Raw genomic sequence first — 19736 nt, 5'->3', positions numbered from 1 at the left:
CTCCTCCTCCTCCTCCTCCTCCTCTTCCTCCTCCTCCTTCTTTTTTTGTTTGTTTCTATGCAAAAGAAAGAGGTTTATTTTCTGGCAAGTTGGGGTTGACGTTCAATTAGTCCCTCAAGGTGAGTGACTAGAAGACAACCCCTAATGGCAATTACAAAGAGTTTTTATACTTTGTAGGTGCACAGGTTACATCAGCAAGGTTACAGTTCAAACTAATTGGCTAAGCATATTGACCTTTAAATCTATTGGATAGCAAGCATGATACACATTTGAACTCTACCTGGGACTTTGCAGAATGTTAGGTATATTCTGAGAATTTTTTACTCAAGAAATTTTTATTCTTACTGTGGGTGGAGAATGGAACTTGGCCTAGCCTTGACCCCAGGCAGGAGGGGGAAGCTTTAAGGAGGGTGTAGGACTGGAAAAAGCCTTTAGAGTCCCTCATTTCTCCCTTTTTCTTGTACAAGCTCCAATTCTATGCCCAGGGATCTTGAGTTTGGGGTAACTAACTCATATTCTTCAGGTTCTGTCCTCAGGGTCTCATATTGCTGGCACAGGACCATCAGCTGCACTGCTCCTGTTCTCTCTTTTATAAAGGCTACAAGCTTGTTCAATATGCAGGGTGCAAAGGTCAACAATAACAGGAGAACAACTAGGAGTCCTAACAAGGTGGATATGAGGTGGTTAACCAAGGGGAGGAGTTAAACCAAGACTTCAACCTTCCCTGACACCTCTTTCTCTCTTCTGTTGGCTAACCCTTCTCTCACCTTGGCCATTGAATCCTTAACTCCCCTCAGAATGGTCTGTAGTATGTGTTTCTGATGTTTCACACCCCCAGGTAGCACAGCAAAAGTGGTTGGTTCCCCCACATTGATGGGCCTGCTGTCTGCTTTCCCTATCTAGGGGGCATACATATACGGGGTTTCTCGAAGGACACTGCTCAACTTTGGGTGTCTGCACCCTAAGCCCCACACTCCTAAGGTCACTTCCGGGACATGGTTTAGAGTCTCAAGTCCCTCATCTCCTACATTCAGGTAATCCCTGCCCCTGTATCTCTTGGGTGGGGATATTCCAGGAGTTAAGGCCCTCTGCCACTGCCGCTAACTTACAGAGATCAAAGACAAGGTCTGGCTACCAGGTATAAGGAGGGTGTTCCTTTGTAGTGAACCAAGCTTCATTCCCAGAGGCTGAGAGTAACTGCCAAATCACTTTGGTAGGGCTGTGGGGTTGCTGAGGCTCAGTGCTGGAAGGAAAATGCACCCTAGCCATCTCATGGTTTCTCTGGCCCTTGCAGAAGGGCAGAGGATCTTGAGCTTGAGGGGGTTGCTCAGGTGTCCAGTTGCTGGCTGTTATCCAGTTGGATTCAAATGTAGGTGTTAGTCTGACATGAGTTATGTGACAAATCTTATAATGGGGAACATTTAATTAGGGCTGGATCACAGTTTCAGAGGTTTAGTCCATAATCATTATAGGAGGTAGTATGGCAGTACATCTGGATCCCCAGGAAAGAGGGAGGGAAAAGAGGAGGAGGAGGAGGAGGAGGAGGAGGAGGAGGAGGAGGAGGAGGAGGGGAGAAGGAAGGAGGGGGGGGGGAGAGGGAGGAGGAGAGAGAGAGAGAGAGAGAGAGAGAGAGAGAGAGAGAGAGAGAGAGAGAGAGACTGGGCCTGGCTTGAGCTGCTGAAATCTCAAAGCCTACCCCCAGTGACACACTCCCTCCAATGAGATCACACCTACTCCAGCAATACCACTCCTCCTAGGGCCACTCCCTGATGACTAACAATTAAATATATGAGCCTGCAGGGGCCATTCTTATTCAAACCACCATACTAGGCTTGCCAACATCCCAGCATATGAAGTAGTGGTGATCAAACTCAGGGCTTTGTGTATAGTAGGCAAGCATTGTACCCACTGAGCTATAGTCCCACACCTGAAGGATTTGAAATAAGCATAAGCGTTTACAGTGGTTTAATGTATATACAGTTCTATCTTAAATAATTCTTAGTCTTTTATATTATGACAGAATTATTATATATTATCCCTGAAGGAAAATTGTTATTATAACCTAATCCTTTGGAGTATATTTAGCCAGGTTTTCAATTGTTTCTGTGAAAAACTAAGAATATTATATATGTGAGACTTTATAACGTTGTAATCTTTTTTCAAAGCTAATAAAATAGTTAGCTTTACACAGCTTGTTAGAAGTTACAATATATTTCTATTATCTTTGAATCAATTACTAATGCATTTATTACCTATTAACTACTATATTCTTTCTGTCTGTCTATTCTTCTATCTAAATATCTACTATCTAGCCCTTATTTATCTATTTATCTCCTACCTATATCTATAATGTCGGTCTGAACGTATAGTCACTATGATGCCCGTTCACTACAGGTCAAGAAACTGCCATGAGTTAGACATTTTCCAGTGTCTTTGATGATGTGACTTAATTGTGTAAAGTTAGGATCATTGCAATTTATATTTCAGGGAAACTGTGAGGCTATGTGTCATTTCAAGACAAGGATCTCTGGCTCTGGTGAAGATGACGATGACACACATCTTGTCCAGATTTAGCCTGAGAGAATGGTTTCTACAGTCAGCCAGGGTGCCATGCACACCTCCTGGAAATTTTCCAGTCCTGTAATTATATTCTGCCTCTCAACATCAGGCTTCATCTTTCTAATTGAATAATGCTCCATTTCATCAAGCTCATTTTGGAGACTCTCGCCTTTTGTTTCAAAAACTTAAATAATACCCATCCATCACAACTCTGAGAGAAGGAGGTGGCATATGAGACACAGCAGCTCCCCAGAATTAAGTCTCAGCTCAGGAGACTGCTCCCAGGATCAGGGTAAGGAACCTCACAAGAGGTCTTTTCCACCATTTACCCTGTGCCCAGAGCTACCAGTTTCTCCAAAATTAGTGATGGAGCATTGATTACCCTAAAAGGATAAAAAAAGGAGAAAATACAATGCTAGATTTTTCTTTTAAATTTCATTTCAGAAAACTAATTTAGCTCCTCCTCCTCCTCCTTCCCCTTATCTTTCTCCTCCTCATCTTCCTTTCTCCCTCCCTCCCCCTACCCCCTTTCTGTGTGTATGTGTACCTCTATGATCTAGGAGGTTGTCAAATGTCCTGTTTTATGACTCTTTATTTTATCCCCTTGATATAAGGTCTATTATTTAACTTTGAGCTAGGCTGGCAGTCAGTAAGACCCACTGACCCCCCTGTGTCTGCTGTCCTCCACAATGCTAGGGTTACGCATGCATCTTTTTATGTGGTTCCTGAGCTCAGAACCTCATGCTTATGAAGAAAGTGTTCCTGCCCATTGAACGGTGCCACATCCCTCTTCAGCTTTTCTAAGCAATATGTCAGAAAGAAGAAACTCAATATTCTTTAAGAGAGTTGTTAGTGGATGTTCAGATGGTGCCTTTGGATTTCTCTTCTCACTGCTACTGTGGGAAAGTTTAGTCCCTCTCAGCTCACTCTGGTAATTTTGTTCTACCACTCACTTTATAGAACATATTAGAGAATCTGAAACTACAGGCCATATATGGACCTAGTCTGTAAAGAACATGGGGTAGACTAACAGGCTTTGTCTTTTGCTCAGATAATAACACTTCCCTAAAGCCACATGCTCCAGGATGTAAAATCAATACAGAGGTCAAGATCCTCAAGAGGTTTAAAAGTCAGACCGAAAGCTATAATGATAAACTTGACTGAACAGCTGCTGTAACTGGACACAGCACATTACAGCCAATGCAGTACTGATTATTTAAAATGTATTTTAACTCAAATGCATCGGTATAAAGAGAAAAAAAATCCTCATTTTAAAGTGCATCAATTATAAGTGTAGAACAACTGTAGAGGGGATTGTTAATGCATGACCCAGTGATATTCATTTACATACTTGGTAATATATTGTGCCATTCCCAACATATATGTGTTTGTATGTGATGACTATGAATAGAAAGTACAGACATTTCTTCAGTAAGATTATTTATATCCCCTAGTATACCTGTCCATGTTTGGTCATTTGCTTGTAGTATAACTAGATTTCTATCTTGGGTTTGTTTTCTCTTTTTGGTTTTATTATAATTTTTATGTTTGTTCTTGGCACAAAGAAAAACAATTTCTACTTTCAACTATTTAAATAATATTTTTATTTTTACTTTGGAACATGCATACATTTAGACAATGAATTTTGATCATAGCTGTTCACAACTGCTTCCCTTTAACCCTGCCTACTGCCCATACCTCATTTACCTCCCAACTTTCTGCACTCCATTTTGTTATTAATAACCCCACTCCCAAATTCTATTAGTATTGTCCTTATGTGCACGGATTTGTGGCCACTACTGGGGCATGAACAGCATACCAGCAGCCTCATTCTCAAATGAGAGTGACCTGCCTTTCATCCTGCAGCTGTCAATTGTCAATAGCTCCCCTGCCAAGAATAAGGCCTTGGCGTCCCTCCTGTATCTCTTAGAATGTTGATTGAGTTCATCTTGGGCAGGTCTTGTGCAGGCTACCACAGTCGCTGTGAGCTGATGCAGGTACCAGTCACGTGACGTTCAGAAGTCAGAATTACCCACCCTGAGTGTTCACGGTTGCTTATTCTTGCCATGTTGAATGGATATGAGTCTCTGTATCAACCATTATGAATCTGCAACAAACAAACAAAACAACAACAAAAGCTAACCTTCTTTGACCAAAGTTGGGGTGAACAGAAATGTACGAATCTAAGCATTTAGAAGGTAGTTTGTCAGCATGGTCATTTAACAGAACAGCAGTTTTCCTACCTAGGGCCTATAGACTCTCTGGTAATGAGCTTTTGGCCAGGTTTACAGTACCAGACATGAAACCACTCTCAAATTCTTAATGGCACTCTAGTCTTGACTTGATACTAATAATGGTGGACCCACTACTTTTTCTGAATCCGAATTGGGAAGAAAATTCTAAGCTTCATTTTTTTATTAATTAATTAATTGTTTATAACACGAACATTGTTCCCATCCTCCTTACAGAGTCTTTCTTCCATACCTCCTCCCCTTATCCTCTCAGTGTGTCCCCTGCCCCATCTCTCCACCCTGGTGCACCAATCCTCTGCAGGATTAGGCCCATCCTCTCCCTTCTGCCACTGAAGTCAGACAAGACAGCCCTGTTGGGGAATGGATTCTCCAGTCAGGTAATAGCTTTAGGGGCATCCCCCACTCTGGTTTTTCTAATGACTACTGCTTGTGTTCATTGCTATCGTCACTGCGACAGTCTCTGACAAGTCATTTGCCATGAGGAGAGATTGATTTGGCCCATGACTGTTTCTTTCTTTTTCAGAGACTTCAGTCTGTGGTTGCTTTGGAGAGAACATTATGGCGGTTGACCTTGTAGAAAAACTTTTTTATTTATGGTGGACAGGAAAAAGAAAATATGTGGCTTCGAGAGAAGATAGCACCCACAGCCCAGCTCCTGTGAGCTACTTCCCTCAACTAGACAACCACCGTTAGCTTTCTCCTCTCCCAGTCCCCAAATCCTTGAAATGAATCCACCAATGAATTCAACCAGAGCTTAGGACAAAATCCTCACAGTGTAGTCCTCTCTGGAAGTTGGTTTTGCCCTCTGCTCCAGGCATTTCTTACTTTAATCAAGCTATTGATCAAAACTAAGTAAGTGTTAGTATCATTTATATTTGGGGATGGGGGATGACTCAATCTTTAAAGTTATTACCCTGCAAGCATAACCTGAGTTCAGTCCCCAGAATTCATGTGAAAAAGGCAGGGATGCTTATGCAGTCCATACTTCCATCGTTGGGTCAGCCAGCCTAGCCAACTTGGCAAGTCTGAGGCCACATCTCAAAATACAAGATGCATGCTGTTTGAGAAATGATAGCCAAGGTTATCCCTTGGCACGTGTGTACGTGTGTTTGCGCGCGCATGCGCGTGCACAGACACACACACACACACACACACACACACACACACTGCTTCCATGGATACAACTCAGCCCTACAACTCAGCCCTTCATGTTTTTTCAGTGTGTATTTTGCTGACTGAGGTATCTCCTGGAAGGAGTGGGCATAAGAATGAAGCAGCACAATGACAGGGATATAGGTCAGAATGATAATTCTTACATGTGACTTTAGACTCTGCTCTATGGGAGCATCAGGTCTCAGGATCATCCTGGAGGTGAGGAAAAAAACAAAAACAAAAACAAAAACAAAAACAAAAACAAACGATGTTGCTCCATGAATAGCTATTTTCCTATACTAAGTTCATTTATGTGTGGGTACCTGGTGAGGGTCTTAACTGCCTTTGCAGAGAATCTTGGAATGGAAGGCATGACACGTGTGTTCATAGGTGCACATGCACTAGACTAAACAAACAAACAATTGAAGTGAGTTTAAAATGTGAAAAAGCTATTAGGCAGACTATGTGAATTGACATCAATATTTTTTACCAGAAAGAAATTATTTTAGGTATAGTAAGAGCCCCTTTTTCCATCTTCATTCCTCTTCCCTTTTATGGTGCCTCCCTCCCACTCTCTCTTCTTTTCCCTCATTTGCTTTTTGTTTCAAGGTCTTACCTTGGAAGCTGGGCTGCCCTGGAATCAGGATTCTTACTGTCCCTAGCATGCACTTTTGTGCCCCAGTGAAGATCTCTCTCTGTTAAAATAAATGAGGTAGACTGAAGTGGGGATTTACAATGATCACATTCTCTCATGTTAAATCATTGGCACCAATGGGAGGAGAGGCCCTTGGTATTTCGAAGATTATATGCCCCAGTACAGGGGAATGCCAAGGCCAGGAAGCAGGAGTGGGTGGGTTGGGGAGCAGGGCAGGGGGACGGTATAGGGGGCTTTGGGGATACCATTTGAAATGTAAATGAAGAAAATATCTAATACAAAATGCCTTAAAAATCATTGATACCACACCAATAGCCTCTCTGCTGTGGAAGAAGGAGAAATCAATATTGTTGTCTTCACCATTTTCTTTCCCCCTCTTTCCACTTCTAGTATTTCTATTGTTTTCCCTATGGTTTGAAACGCTAACCATAATTTTCACAGGTTTGTAACTTCATTTCTATTTAATTGAATTCAGGGCCACAACCTGTCATCTTGCAATGCCTTTTCTTGTGAATTCCTTGTTTTTATTATTTCTCACTTGGCTGGATTTTAGTATTAAAATGGCTTTTAGGAATTATATCTTCCAAGTCCTTGCATATTTAAAAACATCTGTTTGTTGTCTCTTTGAGCAACATACTGGAGATCATTTTCTCTCTCTCCTCTCACAGGACAGCCCTCCATGGCTCTCTGGGAGTGTTTCTGGAACCAACGTTTTTGATAAAGTTTCTCAGCTCATTGTTCAGTTTTGTGTGTGTATGTATGTGGTGTGTGTGTGTGTGTGTGTGTGTGTGTGTGTGTGTGCATGTGGAAGCCAGAGGTTGACATTAGGAGTCTTCTTTAATGACTGACCACTAAATATCAAGTCAGGGTCTCTTGTTTGAACCCAGAACTCTCCTAACAAGTGCTTTAGTCAAGGTGTGCTCTGGTGAAAGGCTCTGCCTCCTGGGGGTTGAGATAAAAGATGCATCACCGCACTTACCAGGTATTGACACAGGTAATTGAGGTTTGAATTCAGGTCTTTCAGCTTTTATATCAAGTGCTCTACGTGTCCAGCCATATCTCCAGCCCTGAGGCCGTTATGTGATCGACAGGTTTTGTTTGTGAAATCTTTTTCTTTTAAGAAATGCTCTTGGACACTTCTCTGAGGTACATTGTACTTGGGAATGTCTGTAAAAGCTGGCAGACTATCCTTTCCTTTTCACAAAACTCTGCATCCTTGACCTTAGCAGGTTATTTGCTTGTTTTTTTATAAAAGAGATGTAAAACTCATTTCTACATAGATTAGACAACACCCTCCTTCACCCTGTCTTCAAAATCACCCCAGTGGACCATGCTGTTTCCCTTGTTGTCATTTGTCTAGAAGTTGAAACCAGGAGAGGTTCCTAGTTCTCTGGCTCATACATAGGCCTGCACTTTACTTGTTGGCCCCCCTCTCTCTCTTGCCTGATGTGCTGCCTCTTCCTAGATGTGGAGAATCCAAGGATGAGGGGAGAACATGTCAGAAGTAGTAAATTGCTTGCTGTGAAAGCATGAGTGCCTGAGTTCGAATCCTCAGATCTTACATCAAAGATATAGATGCTGTAACACACATCTGTAATCCCAGCACTCCCATGTTGAGAGAAGAGGCTCTGGAGGCAGGGGAATCTTTAGAAACTCAAGCACTGGCTACACTAGTGAGCCAGTGAGCAAGAGGAAGTCCCTGTTTCATGGAAGGTGCACGGTGAGGACCAACACCTGAGGATATCCTTTGATCCCCAACAGCATGTCTGCATATATTTGAATGCATATGCGCGCGCGCGCGCGCGCACACACACACACACACACACACACACACACACACACACACAGCCCAAAGTTCTCTCTCTCACACACACAAAGATTAAACTATCAAGACAAAATGATGCATGGCGAGTGTAGTGGAGGGGAGAGAGAGGAACATGATTTTGCATTCTGAACTCCTTTACCAGACATGTAAGAAAATGGTATTTCCAAGAATGCCGAAGTCAAAAGTAGATAATGTCAATTACATTGGAGAATATTTCTTAGCCCTATGCCCTACTGGGAGATTTCTTTTCCAGTCTGACAGGTTCTTGGAATTCTAGTGGTTGAGCATAATGTACTTTGTTCTATTACGATGCTATAAAAATATATTCTGTTTAGAAAAATTAAAGGCATTACTTCAAGATCCATGCACTTATGTCAGCCCCATTATCTGGAGTCATATTCAATGGTTCTTTGGAATCTGCAGTTCTGAATTTTCAGTGGTGCTTGTCTTTAAGATAGGCCACAGACAAAACAGTTCTTATGATTCCACACTTCACAAGAATCAGATAGTGCAGTGAGTACCTGTTGAGAACAACAACCATAATGATTGTGTTTGTATCCATGCAACCTAATAATTAGTAGTTCATACATCATAAGGAGAATGCTCTGTTGGGAGGTTTTCTGGCAACTTGTTGCAAATTACAGTAACCTGAGAGGAGGGAACCTTGATTGAGAAAATGCCTCAATAAGATCAGACTGTAGGCAAGCATATAGAACATTTTCTTAATTAGTGAGTGATGTGGCCCCATTCATTGTGGGTTGTGTCAACCCTGGGCTGGTGGTGCTGGATGTTATAAGAAAGCAAACTGAGCAAGTCATGAGGAGCAAGCCAGTAAGCAACATCCTTCATGACCTTTGCTTCAGCCCCCGCCTCCAGGTTTCAGCCCTGCTTGAGTTTCTGCCCTGACTTCCTTCAGTGATGTCATGTGAAAGTATAAACCAAATAAACCCTTTTCACCTTATCTTGCTTTTGGTCATGGTGTTCTATCATAGGAATAGTAACCCTAACTAGGACTACTACATAAAATGGGTGAACTATGGTTATCTCATGACTCATACCATCAAGGATAAGCAGAAGAGCTATGTTAAATTCTGTGAGATAAAATGCTGTAAAAGTTCCTGTAATGACATAGCCATTGGAATTTTTTGTTTGTTTGTTTTTTTGAGACAGGGTTTCTATGTATTGCCCTGGCTGTCCTGGAACTCACTTTGTCAACCAGGCTGGCCTCAAACTCAGAAATCTGCCTGTCTCTGCCTCCCGAGTGCTGGGATTAAAGGCGTGAGCCACCACGCCCGTCTGCCATTGCATTCTTGAATTCACAGCAGTTCTTATAATCTGCACAAGATTGATTCTGTCAACATCTGACAACACAGTAGGAGAAGCTTAGGAGGCCCCATCCATCCCTGAGGATTTATCCATGACTGGTAATCACTGAGGAGGAATAGATGTTTTCTTGAATGTTGTAGTTACAGTTAAGATACCCATGTCCATCTTATAGATAATCTCTCACCCATGCTCCTGTAAGTAACTCTGATTAAACTCAGTGGGTCGCATGCAAAATGACTTGAAAATGGAAAGATAATTAGAAAGAGCAAGAGGGATTGATATGACCCCAATACATTATACACACAAATAAGAAAGTCATAATGAAAGCCATTGTTATGTACAATCCATACATCTAAATAAGAACATTCAAAAGCACTGAAGAGCCCACTCAGCAGGTAGGAGAGCTTTCTGTGCAGGAGTGAGAAACTGAGTTCTGATCCCAGAAATCATGTAATAAAACAGCCGGAGGTGGTCACAGGCATGTCTGCATCTCCAGTGCTGGGGCAGGCAGAGGCAGTAGGATTGCTGGGGCCTTCTGGTCAATAAGCTAAAGTCAAGTTCATAGAGAGACTGTCTTAAGGAACTTAAGGTACACTTAAGAGTGATAGAGCAGGACTCGGGCATTTTCCTTTGGAATCTGTTATGGATGCAGTAAACCCATGTGTGTGTGTGTGTGTGTGTGTGTGTGTGCACCATCTTATACACAAACATCAAAACCTAAAATGTATGTCTCCAGGTTAATGTCAAGTTGCAAGTTCATAATAGCCCACAAAGTCTTTCTGTGTGTTCTAGAATGGATCGAAGCAGATTTGATAGTGATAACTACTCTCAACTTTCCTCCTTCACTCCCAAAACACTCTCCCTCTATTACTCTGGCCATGTAATCTACCAGCAGTATTACTGTTGTAATTCACTAACTTCAGCGGCCCTGGGGTTCACCATGTAATCCCTCCACATTATATCATTCTTGGCATATAATGAAAGTCAGATAAATATTTTTAAGACACTGCTGTTCCTGTAAGTCTTGTCTTCTGAGCTAAATTATACACCATAAAATAACGAAGTTCACGGCTTATACTCCCAGTAGTCTACTGGAGTTGCTGCTGCTGGGCAGACAGTAAGAGCTCAGTGATGGTTTGTATGGGCTTGAATGAAACCACAGGGACACATTGAAGGAATGACTGCCATCTTGGCTGTCAGCTGTGTCACTTGGCAGTACTTTGTATATCCATGTATATCACACAGTCTACTTTGTACCTCTGTCCAGATGCCTTGAAATACTTGGTAACCTCTAAGGAAGTCTTTCCATCTTTCTACTTCTTGCAAAACTAGGTCACAGAGTTAGTGGTGAGTGAGGAGAAAGAGTTATCTTTCTATTAATTGGCTGCTCTGCCAGGCCCATGGCTTAGATTTACAGATACTCACTCAGTTAATCCTGACAAACCGTGTGCAGCTTATAACTTCACCATTTGATAGTTACCGAGACTGAATCTCAAAGAGATTTCTCACCCACGACCTTTCAAAGACTGAAGCAAAGAGGACGCCAGATCTTGATCATTCCAACCTCTCTACTTATTCTCCCATGTATGGCACTGATTTTTCCATTGTGCCGTAGTGAATGGGGGGAATATCCATGGCAAACAACAAGGCACATTTTTTTTCTACCCCATAATAGATTTTAGATACTTAGTTACTCTAAGAGAGCAATCTTTAGTTGTAAATTAATTTATGTGAGCTGCACCTCTTAAAGAGAGTAGTAACTTCACTCAACAAGGTGGCAGAACAGTCTCCTGGAGTTACCAAGGATAACTACCTTTGAGGCATGAATCCGTCTGCATTTAATTGCTTTGGAACTTCTGATTTTGTACTAGATATCAAAGTCTATTGCTAGCTCTCAAGCCTGGAAAGTACCATCATGGAAGAAGTCCTTTAACTTCATCCCGACAGCTAGGAAGCAGAGAGAAGGTAGTACTTCACTAGATAATGAAGTGGATTTGACTACATGCCCATGGTGTAAATGCCAGAAGTTCTCCAGCTTGGGGCCTCTAAAACTATCATAGTTCTCGGTGCATTACAGAAATATTAGTTGAATAAATTATTTATAATTACTTCTTGGTTAGAAGCAATCATAAGAGATTCTCTAATTTCCACATCTTTTAGGGACCCACAGTTTGTGGATTAAGTCTCAACACTTTGCCATCACTTTTAGCTCTCAGAAGAGCTACATAGCAAATAGAAATTGTATACATCAGTGTTTTAATGAGATAGATTCTGGGAAGGTGAAGCAATGAAGCATCTGAAAGTATGAAATATATGGGTACTTGATTCTTCCTCTAGAGGCAGAATTGTAAGCAAGTATAGTTAGCATGCTGTGTTAAAACTTTGTCCAGGTTCACGGAACTGTTTGACATGAATATCTGCAATTGTCTCCCACTGCCTAGCTAAGAACTCGCAACAAACAAAGGATGAAGGAAAGGCAGCTCATTCTTGTGACTGGAGAGAAATTTGCTAAAGTTTCTGTCACCTTCTTTCAGAGCCAGGTCAATGGGTAGATAGTGGGCTGCCTGGTTTTAGGTGTTGAGGCCTCAACACACCTAGAGTGTCAGTCACAAAGAGGGATTTTCTGAAGGGTGGCCGCTGGTCATGCTTATGAGGGACTGTCTTAATTTGGGCTGAGGTGTCAAAACCCACCGTGACTGTGGTTAGTACCGTTTCCTGGGCTGAGCCTTAGCCTGGATAACAGTAGAGCAAGCATTTCTTTTGCTTTTTGACTGTGGATGATGTGACCAGCTATCCAAGGTTCTTTTGCTATGACTGCCTCACAATGGTGGACTGTAGCCTGGGTTTACAAGCTAGCACATACCCTTTCTTGCTCTTCCCAAGGCACTTTATCGCAGCCACAGAAATGAAAGAACAATAGGCAGCAACACAAATTCATATTGAAATGGCCCAAACCTCTTAATGACTGAACACTGACTACATGGCTCTGGTGGGTAGGGAATTGAGGCAAACTTTTCTAGAGACAGTGAGGGCCAGCTGAGTTATCTCAAGTGTTACTAAAAGAAGATTTGACAGAAAGGATGATTAATTTTCTTCTAATGTTAAAGTTATTAATTTTTATAATTTCTAATATTAAAGTTATACATCTAAAACCTAAATTAAAAATAATAGCTGTTTTGTTTGTCTTGTTTTGCTTTTTTGAGATAAAAGCCATAGCCCAGGCTGACCTCAAACATCCTATGTAACTTAGGGTATTCTTGAACTTCTGTTCCTCCTGCTTTCACCTTGGGTGCTGGGCTTGCAAGTGTGTAGCACCAAGCCCTATTTATGTACTGTGGGGAATCAGATGCAGGACCTCCTGAATACTGGGCTGGCACTCTTCCAATTGAGCTACATCCCTATCCTTAAAACAAATCTTTGAATTCTATGAAAAATTCTCATATTTATTGTTTGTGTTGTTTTACTTATTTGTTTGTGACAGGTTCTCATTATGTATGTTAGATTAGCTTCAAGTTCTGGAGTCCTGGAATCCACAGGCATTCACTCATATGCATTACTTAAAATAGAATTCTTGCCATCTTGGACCATATAATGGAAAATTCAATGTCATGTTTTCCATGTATTTTAGAAGTTGAGCAGGGCCTTAAAGATGAAGATCAAGGAGGTAGGACTTGACAAAAGTTGACAAACCATCCCTGGAACTCCCTATTTCTCCCAGTTTTATCCATCTGTGTAACAGGCTAAAGGACACTGGGGGAGAGGGGTTAGAATGGAGAAACTCGGAGGGGTAACGAAACTTTAGAATTCTTTCTTTTATCACTTGAACTACAGGAGAGACCAAGCATGCCCTCACAGACAAAGAAGGAATCTGCAGGCACACTGAAACCCTGCTCCCCAGCCTGAAACTCACTAGATGCAGAGTGCCTGGTGCATGGGATGCTGTGAGAGCTGAAGGGATGTCTGACCTACAAAGGGCCCTTATAGAAATGCATGAAGATGGAATAAGGGAAGAAGGCAGAAGTATTGAAAGCCTAACTTGCATAGTATAGCACAGCAGGGATGTATGTAATTCCCCATGAAAAATGAAAGTGTGGGAGGCAGGCTTTGCTGAGCTCAAATCGAAAGCAGTTCTGCCCAAGAAGGGTGTCCCCAGAGCAAAGCCAGGATCCTGCACTCGGGTTGAGATGGAAGCAAATTTACCACACCACCGGACTTTATTTAAGTGTTTGATTTATTAACTGGACTCTGTAACCCTTATTACAAAGAATGATAAAATTCAACAGACATCCTCCTGATAATGTAGCAAAGGAGATGGTAAGATAATTTCATTCGCTGTTCAGTTTGAGACACGATTTTTAGTGCAGCAAGTGCTGGAAATGGAGGAATATTATTCAAAGGCAAATTTTAGAGGGATGATATGATTCTTTTTCATATTTTAAAAAATAGATTCACACAGATTGTAAAGAGTCATATCAACGATTCTGTGGCTTAGTAATAAAAGTGTAATGGCTGGGAAAGGTCATCATCTCTGAGTGTGACCTGCAAATATTCAGAGCATCCTGGTCCTGGATAGATGTACATGGAGCCACTTCTAGCTGCTCTTCATGTCATACCTGTGATGTGTTCATAGATGAGGTGAACAGTCATGACAAAATGACCTTGATTTGCATGCTAATATGCTATATTCATCCTTTATTTTGAGAAGTCTGAGCTTTTCCATTTCCATAGCTTCTGCCCTAAAAATCTTCTCCCAGAAAAGCTAAAACATGTCCATGTGTGTTGTGTTGATTGTTCAACTACAGGCATGTGCATAAAATGTCAATAGTTTTAAATGCAAGAGTTAAGGTTTTTTTTAAAGTTTGAGAATTGACAAGGGGAGATGGGAAGGGTTCTTAAAGTTTACGATGGCCTTTTTTCAAAGGACCCCTAAAGTACTACAGTTTGCAGGCATTGCACCGAATCACACCTATACTAAGATACTATGGAATGTCAACTAGGACTTGTGTGAGCTTTTTCTGAGGAAATGTAATCAAACTTCTCACTCCATAAAAGACACCGACAACAAAATCAAGGAAATAATTCCTGCCAAAGCATCTTATATTGGATTAGTAATGAGTTTAACTAGGGCTACCTACAAAGAGGCAGTGTGTAGGCTTAGCTTTTTCAAAACTAACCTTAATAAGTGCTCATAAACACTCCCTCCTAGCCCACTGACCAAAGCTATGGGAGAAAGAGGGTTAATAGGCCAAGGGGGGATGTAGAATTGTTTTGAAGTCGTTCTTTGGGTGTGATTCCAGTCTCCATCACCAGGATATCAGTGGTCCAATCCAAAACACCACACACTAATCAGTAGCAGCAGTCCAGTCCAAGCAGCAGACACCAGACATGAATCAGTGGCAGCAGCTCGATCCAGAATAAACTTTGCTTAATCAGCCTGAGCCTATAGAAGTGTCAAGAAGCAGTTGGAATTCCATGAGAAGTTGTTTGGCGCATTTCTCTCTACAAAATCATGACAAGCAAGATCAATAAAGACCCGAGAGGTATTGCAAGGTGGACCAATGCAAGAGTGTTGTTGATTGTCTACTTATACCATTCCAAACATCACACTCATCTCCACCTCCATGACAGAAAGTTGATAGGCCCAATCTTGCATAAGTCTCCTTTACTAAATCACGACTGCTGAGAGATCTAGAGGACATTCGCCATGATCACACCCAGAGGACAGTCTTCCTACTCACAAGGAGAGTGGGAAGCACTTTGTAAATAAGGCTGTTTCTTCCAAGAAAGTGCACAGCAGACTGGACGCTGCAGGCAATAAAGCGCACTCACTACACACTGGCCAGGAGGGGTTTCACATGCAGCCCTGCATGGCGTGTTTGAGGCAGTGTCTGAATGTCATTGGTCTATATAAGGAAGATCCTCTGCACTTGTAACTAATAATGTCTGGAGACAGAAAAGGACCATTCAGTAGAAAAAGGAAACCAATCCTATGGAATGAGAGATCTGTGAGTAAGGTGCTTGTTTTGCAAGCATGAGGACCCAAGTCAGACCTTCAGAAGCCAGGTAAAATGTCAGATGTGGTGATATGGGCCTGTAACATGGTATAACATCCCAAAGGATGGGACAGAGACTGAATCCTTGTGCTTTACCAACCAGCTAGCCCGGCTAAATTAGTGAGCTCCAGGACTATTAGAGAATCTCTGTAAAAAGAAAAATGGATAGTTTCTGAGAATGACAGTAAAGATTGTCCTGGGGCCTCACATGAATGCACATACCCACACTTTTTTGTGCACCTGTATATACCACACATGCACAGGTTCTCTCTCTCTCTCTCTCTCTCTCTCTCTCTCTCTCTCTCTCTCTCTGTGTGAATGGGTGTGTGTATCACACACACATACACATACATACACTCATATACTCATACACTCACACACTCACATAAACACACACTAACATACACTTATACACAAAGTACATTACACACACTGACAAACATACATACTCCCAGACTCATACGCACACACACTCGAACACACTCACATACATATTTGTTCATAAACATACATATGTGCACACATATGACTGCACACACACACACACACACGCACACGCACACACACACACACACACACAATTTGGTATACTGGGCACAATTGTAAAAGCCATAGAGTTACTGTACTGTAGCCTGACTCAGTTGCTCACCTCAGTACTGTTTGAAAATGGGTGCTTGCTCCAATGTTGGAAGAGCTTAGGAGTTGATTCACCAAAGATGAGCTAAAGGTTCCTGTATGCTTTGAAAATTTTTTAAAAAATTAAAGCTCATATTTGTATATGGAATCCTTGATTGAAGTCTTGTGCCTTTTATTAAATCAGAAGCCACAGTGTATTAACAAGTTATAGGAATGTGCTCAGATGCATAATGGAAAAACTGACTGATTGCAGATTAAAACTTTAAAGGCCTGAAAGTGTTTTCTTTAATTTTGAGAAGTTCATACATGTATACAATGAAATATAGCCATTGCTCTCCCTGTTTCCTCCTGCTCTAGTTCCTCCCAACACCCTTGTAGAACATTCACTTCTCCCCTTTATATCTCTTCTGTTAGTGATGCTCATATGTGGGTAGGTGTGGGGCCATCCACTAGAGCACAGAAAACATACAATTTTTGTGGTTATGACCTCAGAACAAGAATGATTCTCCCTCCCCAGCAGTTATTAACTGACAACAATGCTTTCATAAGAAGTGGGGCCTGGAGATATACCCCATGATGCTGAGGTTTATGCTAGCTCGATATTTGTGTAGCTGCTATGACTCTCATAGCGGTGCCCTGTCAAGCAAAAAGCATCCACCTTATGCCTCTCGATCCTTCAGTTTCTTTTACCTTTCTGCCTCCTCTTTCCCCATGTTCCTTAATTCTTGTTGGTGGGAGGTGTAAGCATAAATGTCTGTTTTGGGATGGGCACACAGTTCTTGCTCTCAGCAAGTCTTGTCATCAACACTGTTCAAGGGAGATGGGTGAATCATTGATGCTGGGCACCACCAACTTTCTATCTCACTACTGTTGTGTCTTTCATTGTCATCTGTGAATGCTGCTTCATGGCACTGAGAATCTGGCATATCCTTTGACCTTTCAACAGCATTCAAGACCAAAGAAAAATATGCTTCTGCAGATTTCTGCTTATGTCCCAGACTTGACTCATATGTGTATCTCTGGGTGACAAGAGTACTATCAAAGAGTATTTTCTGACTCTTCTGCTTTCAGCCCAGAGCAGGACAAAGATAAATATTGAAATCATAGGTTTCTCTGGCCAACCTATAATGTTGGCCATTACAATTTGACAGATAAATATTATATAAGCATTCAGATCGCATGATGGTTGATACATTATTAATTTTCTCATCTCCCAAATATAGCATTATGAGAGCTGATGGTTTTAAATCTTTTTGCTTGTAGCTTAATGTGCCTTCGAGACATCCCGGTCCCTCACTACCTGAGTCTATGGCTCAATTCTAGCCCAGCACAGCAATTAGTCCCATGGTTTATGCCGACTCATCAGTTCTAAGGGCTGCCAAAACTGCTGTGCAGAAATGGATTCTGGAATTGCCCCGAGGCCTGGCAGTGATGTGGCCTTTGTGTTTGCCACTGGGGAGAATGAAGGAAATACTTGCCTGTGGGCTGAATGTCTGTTCTTTCTTTTCCTTGTGGAATTCAATTATAATATGAACACTTACTCAGAAAGAACACTGAACTTTTCATTTTTTTCTTGTAACTCCCTTCAAACCATATTTATGAAAAAGGGGACACTTACCCATTTACTAAAGAAAACCAGGCTAGTTGAGAGGCTCTGATGTTATGAAAAGAAAGGGCAGACCAAGAGTCAGGGATACATGTTTGTTCGCTTTTGTTTTTTGTTTTTGGGTATTAAGGAATTGGACTAGAGTGAGTCTCAGGCAATTGCAATTTTATTACTTTACTTGTTTATATTTGAGACAGTATTTAACTATATAGTCCTGGATAGCCTGAATAACTAGGTATACGAGGTTAGTCTTGAACTAAGATCACCTGCTTCTGCCTCCCAAGAACTGGGATTATAGATATGTGACATTATATTTGGCCACTATTTTTATGAAGATGTGTTTGTGTGAGCATGCGCCCATGCACACTTGTATAAGTTTATATACACTGTGTATTTTTAGGAGCCATTGGAAGCCAGAAAAAGTCATTGGATATCCTGGAAGTGGAGTTACAGATAGCCATGAGCTGCCATGTGGATATTTGTAACCAAACCTGGGTCCTTTGTAAGAACAATATGAGCTCTTTACAACTGAACCATCTTTCCAGCCAAGACATTTTTAAGATGTATGTGCGTGTGGGTGTGTGTGTCTGTATGCATGTGTGTGTCTGTGTGTGTTTGTGTGTGTGTGTGTTTGTGTGTGTGTGTGTGTGTGTGTGTGTGTGTGTGAAAGAGTGGGGGAGAGAGAGAAATAGAATGGGTTGAGACAAAGGGAAGAAGAAAGAATCACATTTCTTCTGATATTTCTTCTTGTAAGACCACTACTGTTCAAGAGTCCATCTTTATGATCTTATTAAACTCAGTTTCCACCTTACAGAAATCATCAACAATTATAACTATGTTGGGGACTATAATGTCCACATTTGAGTTTTGGGCAACACAAGATAAGATAAAACTATCTTTTCAAAAACAATTATAACCAATGCAAAAATAAATAGAATTCTCAAAGAATAAAGAATGTAATAAAAATGTAAAATCATAAGAAAATTGGCTCTTAAAGCTGTAGATAAATGCTTTCATTCAAGGGTCAATAAACCATTTTTATTATAATCTTTGTGATGTCATAACATCCTCTATCCATACATGTTACATTACAATATCACGATGTTGATATTTTGTGAGACACCATAAAGAGCAACCTCAATATAGTTTTAATCACAATCCTCTTTTCAGTGAAAATTATTTGTCTTGAGCCTTCATAAATACCACCATTCCAAAGGTTAAGTTATTTTATTCCCTATAAATTTTAAACAGTTATGATTTTTTAATTCTCATTTTAACTAGACATTAGAGAATATTGAAGAATCTACCCTAATGATTACTTTTTTCTTTCCATAAGAGAATACTTAAATATCTTGCCAAGTGAGTATTAGCTTTGGATCAAGGAAATAATTCTGAGTTGGTGAGGAGAATGTTAATAATGGGAACATAAGTGAGGTTCACACTGATGTATAGATCACTGTGATTTAGAGAGAAACTTATCAGAGTATAAATTTATTAAAATGAAATAAAAATCATTCTCTTTTTATTGTCCCTTTGTATTTTATTTCTTGGAATAAACCCAAAGAGAATAATGCCCTATATAAAGCTTAAAGAACACTTACATCAGAAAGTAGGAGACGCTATTTTATATATTTATATATATATATATATATATATATATATATATATATAT

Source organism: Mus pahari, chromosome 5 (genome assembly GCF_900095145.1).
Source record: "Mus pahari chromosome 5, PAHARI_EIJ_v1.1, whole genome shotgun sequence".
Classification (NCBI taxonomy): Eukaryota; Metazoa; Chordata; class Mammalia; order Rodentia; family Muridae; genus Mus; species Mus pahari.
This window is presented reverse-complemented; position numbering follows the sequence as displayed.